Source organism: Aotus nancymaae, unplaced genomic scaffold (genome assembly GCF_030222135.1).
Source record: "Aotus nancymaae isolate 86718 unplaced genomic scaffold, 86718_ANA_hifiasm-v0.15.2.pri h1tg000016l, whole genome shotgun sequence".
Lineage (NCBI taxonomy): Eukaryota > Metazoa > Chordata > Mammalia > Primates > Aotidae > Aotus > Aotus nancymaae.
The window spans coordinates 38,089,634-38,096,683 of NW_026988428.1; the positions used below are offsets into that span (position 1 = coordinate 38,089,634).

Consider the following 7,050-nt stretch of genomic DNA (forward strand, 5'->3'; position numbering starts at 1 on the left):
TGTGTACACCACCACCAGCAGCAGGTCAAGCCACAAGCAATGTTGCCAAACACCCCGCTGAGTTATGCAACCAGCTTCCCGAGAAGGGCGGGGTGGGTAGAGGTGGAACCAGGGGAGGGCTATGGGTCCCAGAGGGAGCTGGCTGCCTTGCCTGCTTGCCTTCTGGTCTGACCGCAGTGGCCCCAGAGGGCGGGGGCAGGGCTGGCCCTTTATCAGTGCCCTGCAGGGTTGCACCCACCACCCCCTGGCTTCCTCTCTCAACAGACGGAAGGGGAGGCAGCCACAGGGGGCAAGGGGAGGGCTGGGCGTTATCCTAGGCAGCAGAGCCAGGCGGTTACCCCGATGGTTGGGGGAGGTGGTGGAGGGGTCTGGGACCAAGGAATAGTGAGGCCCCTCTTACTAAAGAAGGGGCTGGCACTGGTCTAAACCGAGGCTCAGATGGCGGACCAGATTTCCTGAGGCGTCTACTCATTGTTCCTTGTGTTCCAGTTTGGGTAAGGATAGGATTAAGGAAAGTCTTTCAGGAGGTTTCTTTCCTCAGATAAAAATTTTTAGAGGATTGACTCAGGAGTTAGGGGGAGACTTAACCCCATTATCAGGTCAAAAGGGTTTGGGGCTTTCAAGGGGTTTGGATATGACTGAGGTTCCCAGACCCTGGCATCTAAGAGTTATGCCCTTTAGCAGAGCCTAGTACTGACACCAAAATGGATGAAGGCTGATAGATAAGTCTAGAAGCCCAGAAGAAATAATCCCTGGGGCTTAATTCTACTTTATTTATTATTTTATTTTATTTTTGAGGTGGAGTCTTGCTCTGTCGCCAGGCTGGAGTGCAGTGGCCTGATCTTGGCTCACTGCAACTTCCGCCTCCCGGGTTCAAGCGATTCTCCTACTTCAGCTTCCCAAGTAGTTGGGATTACAGGCACAAGCCACCACACCCAGCTAATTTTCGTATTTTTATTAGAGATGGAGTTGCACCATGTTGGCCAGGATGGTCTTGATCTCCTGACCTTGTGATCCACCTGCCTCGGCCTCCCAAAGTGCTGTGATTACAGGCGTGAGCCACCGCGCACGGCCTTAAGAGACGTGAGACGGGGTTTCACCATGTTGGTGTGGGGCTTAATTCTAAATCTAGAAAGAGAAGTAGTTTCACGGTGCATAGAAGATCTGACTCTTAACACTTGGGCTTGGGCTTGAGCCTCGGTGCCGTGACTCACACCTCTAATCCCAGCACTTTAGGAGGCTGAGGCAGGAGAATCACTTGAGCCTAGGAGTTCCAGACCAGCCTGGGCAACATAATAGAACCCTGTTTCTACAAAAAAGTAAAAAAAATTAGCCGGGCATGGTGGCATGCACCTGTAGTCCTAGCTACTCAGGAGGCTGAGGTAAAAGGATGGCTTGAGCCCAGGAGGTTGAGGTCATAGTGAGCTGTGATTGTGCCAATGCACTCCAGCCAGGGTGACAGAGCAAAACCCTGTCTCAAAAAAATAAAATAGTCTGGGCACAGTGGCTCATGCCTAGAATCCCAGAACTTTGGAAGGCTGAGGTGGGAGAATCACTTGGGGTCAGGAGTTCGAGACCAGCCTGGCTAACGTGGTAAAACCCGATCTCTACTAAAAACACAAAAGTTAGCCAGGTGTAGTGGCATAAGCCTGTAATCCCAGCTACTCGGGAAGCTGAGGCAGGAGAATCGCTTGAACCTGTGAGACAGCAGTTGTAGGGAGCCGAGATCTTGCCGCTGTACTCCAGCCTTGGTGACAGAGCAAGACTCTGTCTCAAAAATAAATAAATAAATAAAATAATAAAATAAAAAGACTTGGCCAGGTGTGGTGGTTCACGCCTGTAATCCCAGCACTTTGGGAGGCTGAAGTGGGAGAATCACCTGAGGTCAGGAGTTCGAGACCAGCCTGGCCACCATGGTAAAACCCCATCTCTACTAAAAATACAAAAATTAGCCAGGTGTGGTGGTGCATGCCTGTAATTCTAGCTACTCAGGAGGCTGAGGCAGGAGAATCGCTTGAACCTGGGAGGCAGAGGTTGCAGTGAGCCAAGATAGCGCCATTGCACTCCAGCCTGGGCAACAAGAGCAAAACTCATGCCTATAAACCCAGCACTTTGGGAGGCTGAGGCGGGCGGATCATGAGGGCAGATCAAGACCATCCTGGCCAACATGGGGAAACCCCGTCTCTACTAAAAACACAAAAAAATTAGCTGGGCGTGGTGGCACATGCCTGTAGTTCCAGCTACTCCAGAGACTGAGGCACAAGAATTGCTTGAACCCAGGAAGTGGAGATTGCAGTGAGCCGAGATCGCACCACTGCACTACAGCCTAGGCGACAGTGCGAGACTCATCTCAAAAAAAAAATAAAAAATTAGCTGTGTGTGGTGGTGCATGCCTGTAATCCCAGCTACTTGGGAGGCTGAAGCAGGGGAATCACTTGAACTCGGGAGGTGTAGGTTGCAGTGAGCTGAGATAGCGCCGTTGCATTCCAGCCTGGGCAATAAGAGTGAAATTCTTTTTTTAAATTTTTTTTTTTAAAGATGGGGTTTCACCATGATGGCCAGGCTGGTTTTGAACTCCTGACCTCAGGTGATCCACCCACCTCGGCCTCCCAAAGTGCTAGAATTACAGGCGTGAGCCACCACGCCCGGCCCAAGAGTGAAATTCTGTATCAAAAAAAAAAAAAAAAAAAAGTTGGCTGGGTGTGGTGGCACATACCTTTGGTCAGTCCCACACGCCTATGGTCCCAGCTACTTGTGAGGCTGAGGCAGGAGAACCATTTGAACCCAGGAGGCGGAGGTTGTGCCACTGGGTAACGGAGTGAGTCTCAAAAAAAAAAAAGACTTGGGCTTGGTGTCCAGTGTGGTGGCTTGAACCTGTAGTGCCAGGTCCCAGCTACTTGTGCGGCTAAAGCAGGAGGATCACTTGAGCCCAGGAGTTTGACGTTACACAGAGCTATACTCTAACTACTGTACTCTAGCCTAGTGACAAAGCAAGACCCCATTTCTAAAAAAAAAATGAAAAAACATGGGCTTGGGTCTGGGCATTTACTGGCTATGTAGCCTTGGGTAACACAGCCTTTCTTTTTTTCTTTTTCTTTGTTTTTGAGATTGGGTTTTGCTCTTGTTGCCAAGTCTGGTGTGTAGTGGCACAATCTCAGCTCACTGCAACCTCCGCCTCCCAGGTTCAAGCAACTCTCCTGCCTCAACCTCCTGAGTAGCTAGGATTACAGGCATGCACCACCACACCCAGCTAATTTTTTCTATTTTTGTTAATAGAGACAGGGTTTCATCATGTTGGCCAGGCTGTTTTTGAACCCCTGAACTCAGGCGATCCACCCATCTCGGCCTCCCAAAGTGTAGGAATTACAGGCGTGAGCCACCTCGCCTGGCCAATCCAACCTTTCTGAGCTTTATTTCCTCACCTGAAAAATGGAGACAATGATGAGAATGCTCACTTAGTGAAGTTATTAGGAAGATAAAATGGGATCAATATGGCCGAGCACAGTGGCTCATGCCTGTAATCCCAGCACTTTGGGAGGCCAAGGCGGGTGGATCACGAGGTCAGGCGTTCGAGACCAGCTTGGCCAATGTGGTGAAACCCTGTCTCTACTAAAAAATGACCCGGGCATGGTAGCTGTAATTCCAGCTACTCGGGAAGCAGGAGAATCACTTGAACCCGGGAGACAGAGGTTGCAGTGAGTTAAGATTGTGCCATTGCATTCCAGCCTGGGTAACAGGGCAAGACTCAGTCTCAAAAAAAAAAAAAAAAAGGGATCAATACAAAAATGAGTCTGTTTCTTATAGATGAAAGCTTGGATACCTGGAGGCCAGAGTGACCCAAGGCCTTGAGGAACTGAGAATGCCCTAATGCCCTATCTGGAGGCCAGACTCTGGTAGAGAGATGCTTGGGACCAACTGAAGCCAGTAAAGAGCCTGATTCTGGAGGAGAGCCAGGGCTAGGCTGCACCAGTGTTGGTGGGGAGGGGCGGTGGCTAGACTTCCAGGAACTAGCCTGCAGGCCATGGCTCTCCCATCCCAGCACTAGGGGGCGGGGCTAGTTCCAGCCACGCCTTGGGCTCAGTGCCAAGCTTATGGACTTCAGTCACCTTCCAGCAACCCCAGAACATCTGCCCCACCCCACACTGTTGCAACCCTGTAAAGTGAGTGGAGCTGCCTAGGAAGTCCTACCCTCTGCTCCTCCTTAGAGGATGGAAGGCCAGATGCCTGGCCATTTACTAACTTCCCAGGCATCCTTCTCATTCCAGACCTACATCTTTGCTCCTGCTGCTCCCCTCTACCTGGAATGCCTTTCTTGGCCCTCCTACCAATCTGAGGCAGTATGGAGTAGATGAGAGATCTGGGTTTGAGTCTCAGCTCAGTATCTAGCAGTGTGGACTTGGGCAAATTATCTAACCTCCTTGAACCTCAGTTTACCCTTGGTAATTAGGGAGAACAGAGCTTCCATCACAGGCTGTGTAAGGGATCAAATGAAGCAGTGCACATGCAGTGCTTATACAGGAAATATATTGATGTTGGTTCTCTTCTTTTTTTTTTTTTCTGGACAGCATTTCTCTCTTGTCTCCCAGGCTGGAGTGCAATGGCGTGATCTCAGCTCACTGCAACCTCCACCTCCCGGGTTCAAGCGATTCTCTTGCCTCAGCCTCCTGAGTAGCTGGAATTACAGGAGCCTGCCACCATGCCTGGCTAATTTTGTATTTTTAGTAGAGATGGGGTTTCTCCATGTTGTCTAGGCTAGTCTCCAACTCCTGACCTCTGGTGATCTGCCTGGCTCAGCTTCCCAAAGTGCTAGGATTCCAGGCGTGAGCCACTGCACCTGGCCATATTCCTCTTTTCTAACTTATTTTGCAATTATATGTATCAGAGAATTAATAACCTCATTTAAATATTTTTCTATTTGGACCACATGATTTTGTGTTTTATTATCTCATTCTATAATAGTGATGGTAAAAAGAGAATTGAACAAAATTTGTTTCAGGTACCATAGTACGATGGCTAAGAGCATTAGTTTCAGAGTCAGAAAAGCCTGCACTCAGACCTTGGCTCTGAAGATGGGAACAATAGACACTGAGGACTACTGATGACGGGGAGGGCTGAAAAACTATCTACTGGGTACTATGCTCACTACCTGAGTGACAGGATCATTCATACCCCAAACTTCAGTGTCATCCAATATACCCATATAACAAACCTGCACGTGTACCCTCTGAATTTAACATAAAAGTTGAGGCCAGGTGGGGCGGCTCATGCCTGTAATCCCAGAACTTTGAGAAGTTAAGGCAGGAGGATCTCTTGAGCTCAGGAGTTTCTAGGCATGGCTGCATGCACCTGTAGTCCTAGCTACTCAGAAGGCTGTGGTGGGAGGATTGTTTGAACCAAGGATGTAGTAAGCTGTGATCATGCCACTGCACTCCAGACTGGGCGACAGAGACTCTGTCTAAAAAAAAAAAATAAATTAGATTAAATTTGAAATTATTTTTAAAAGGCCAGGTGTAATGCTCTAGTTTCTCTTCATAACGAATAAATCTTTTGCCTCTTACTAAAGATTTCACTGGAGAGGAACAATTATGAGTTTATAACTGAATTTTTTGACGTCCCGCTTAGGCAGGGCTCATGAAAAAAAAAAATAAGGCCAGGTGTCGTGGCTCAGGCCTGCAATCCCAACACTTTGGGAAGCTAAGGGAGGAGAATCATTTGAGGCCAGAACAATTAGCCAAGTAAAAAATATATCAATTATGCCAACTCAGAAGCTATAAATAAAGTTCATGGCCGGGTGCGGTGGCTCACGCCTGTAATCCCAGCACTTTGGGAGGCTGAGATGGGTGGAGCACTTGAGGTCAGGAGTTCAAAACCAGCCTGTCCAACATGGCAAAACCCCGTCTCTACTAAAAACACAAAATTAGCCGGGCATGGTGGTGCATGCCTGTAATCCCAGCTACTCGGGAGACTGAGGCAGAAGAATTGCTTGAAGCTGGGAGGAGGAGGTTGTAGTGAGCCGAGATCGTGCCACTGCACTCCAGCCTGGGCAACAAGAGCAAAACTCCATCTCAAAAAAAAAAAAAAACAACGTTAATTACAGTACTCCATCCCCCCGACCAAAAAACAAGAACAAAAGAACACCTTGGCTCTGACATTTACTTTGCGATATCAGGGAAATTGTTTATTTATTTATTTAATTTAGAGACAGGGTCTAGCTACATTGTCCAGGTTGGTATTGAACCTCTGTCCTCAAGCAATCTTCCTGCCTCAGCCTCCTAAAGTGTTGAGATTACAGGAATGAGCCATTGTGCCCAGCTAATCTTTTTATTGTTTCTTATTTATTTATTTTAGTTTTTAATTTTTTTAGAGTCAGGGTTTGACTCCCAGGCTGGAGTGAAGTGGTGCCATCACAGCTCACTGCAGCCTCAAACTCTTGAGCTCAAGTGATCTTCCCACCTCAGCCTCCCAAGTAGCTGAGACTACAAGTCTGTGCTACCACATCAGGCTAATTTTTAAATTTTTTATAGAGACAAGGCTTCACTGTGATGCCCAGGCTGGCCTCAGACTCCCAGACTCAAACAATCCCCCAACCCTGGTCTTCCAAAGTGTCGGGATAACAGGTGTGAGTCACTGTACCCAGCCTTTTAATTTTTAAATAATCTTGGAGTCAAGATTATTTGGGAAAAAAAAAGAAAAATTAATTTTTTTTTGTAGTTAGCTGTGTAAAAATTTTTTTTAACTTTTCTTTTTTTTTTAAAGATGGGGTTTCACCATGTTGGCCAGGCTGGTTTCGAACTCCTGACCTCAAGTGATCCACCAACCTCGGCCTCCCAAAGTGCTGGGATGACAGGCGTGAGCCACCACCCCCGGCAAAAAAAAAATTTTTTAAATAATCCATTCACTCCCCTTCACATCCAGAACTATAAACTTGCAGACATTGTTAATTTCCTCATCCCTCTTTCCCTCCATAGAACTTTCCTGGAAAAAAATCCAGTTCTAGTTAAATCCAACAATTCAGCTTCTCCATATCTATACCTGGGTAGCTAAATACTG

The 7,050-nt window shown here is 47.7% G+C and overlaps 1 non-coding gene across 1 annotated transcript; it reads left to right on the plus strand.

The window, feature by feature from the left end:
• The first annotated feature begins 5,513 nt into the window (after positions 1 to 5,513).
• LOC135275443 (U5 spliceosomal RNA) lies at positions 5,514 to 5,630 on the plus strand. The gene has a single exon (XR_010343076.1). It is a non-coding gene; the product is annotated as a U5 spliceosomal RNA (small nuclear RNA).
• The last annotated feature ends 1,420 nt before the right edge of the window (positions 5,631 to 7,050 follow it).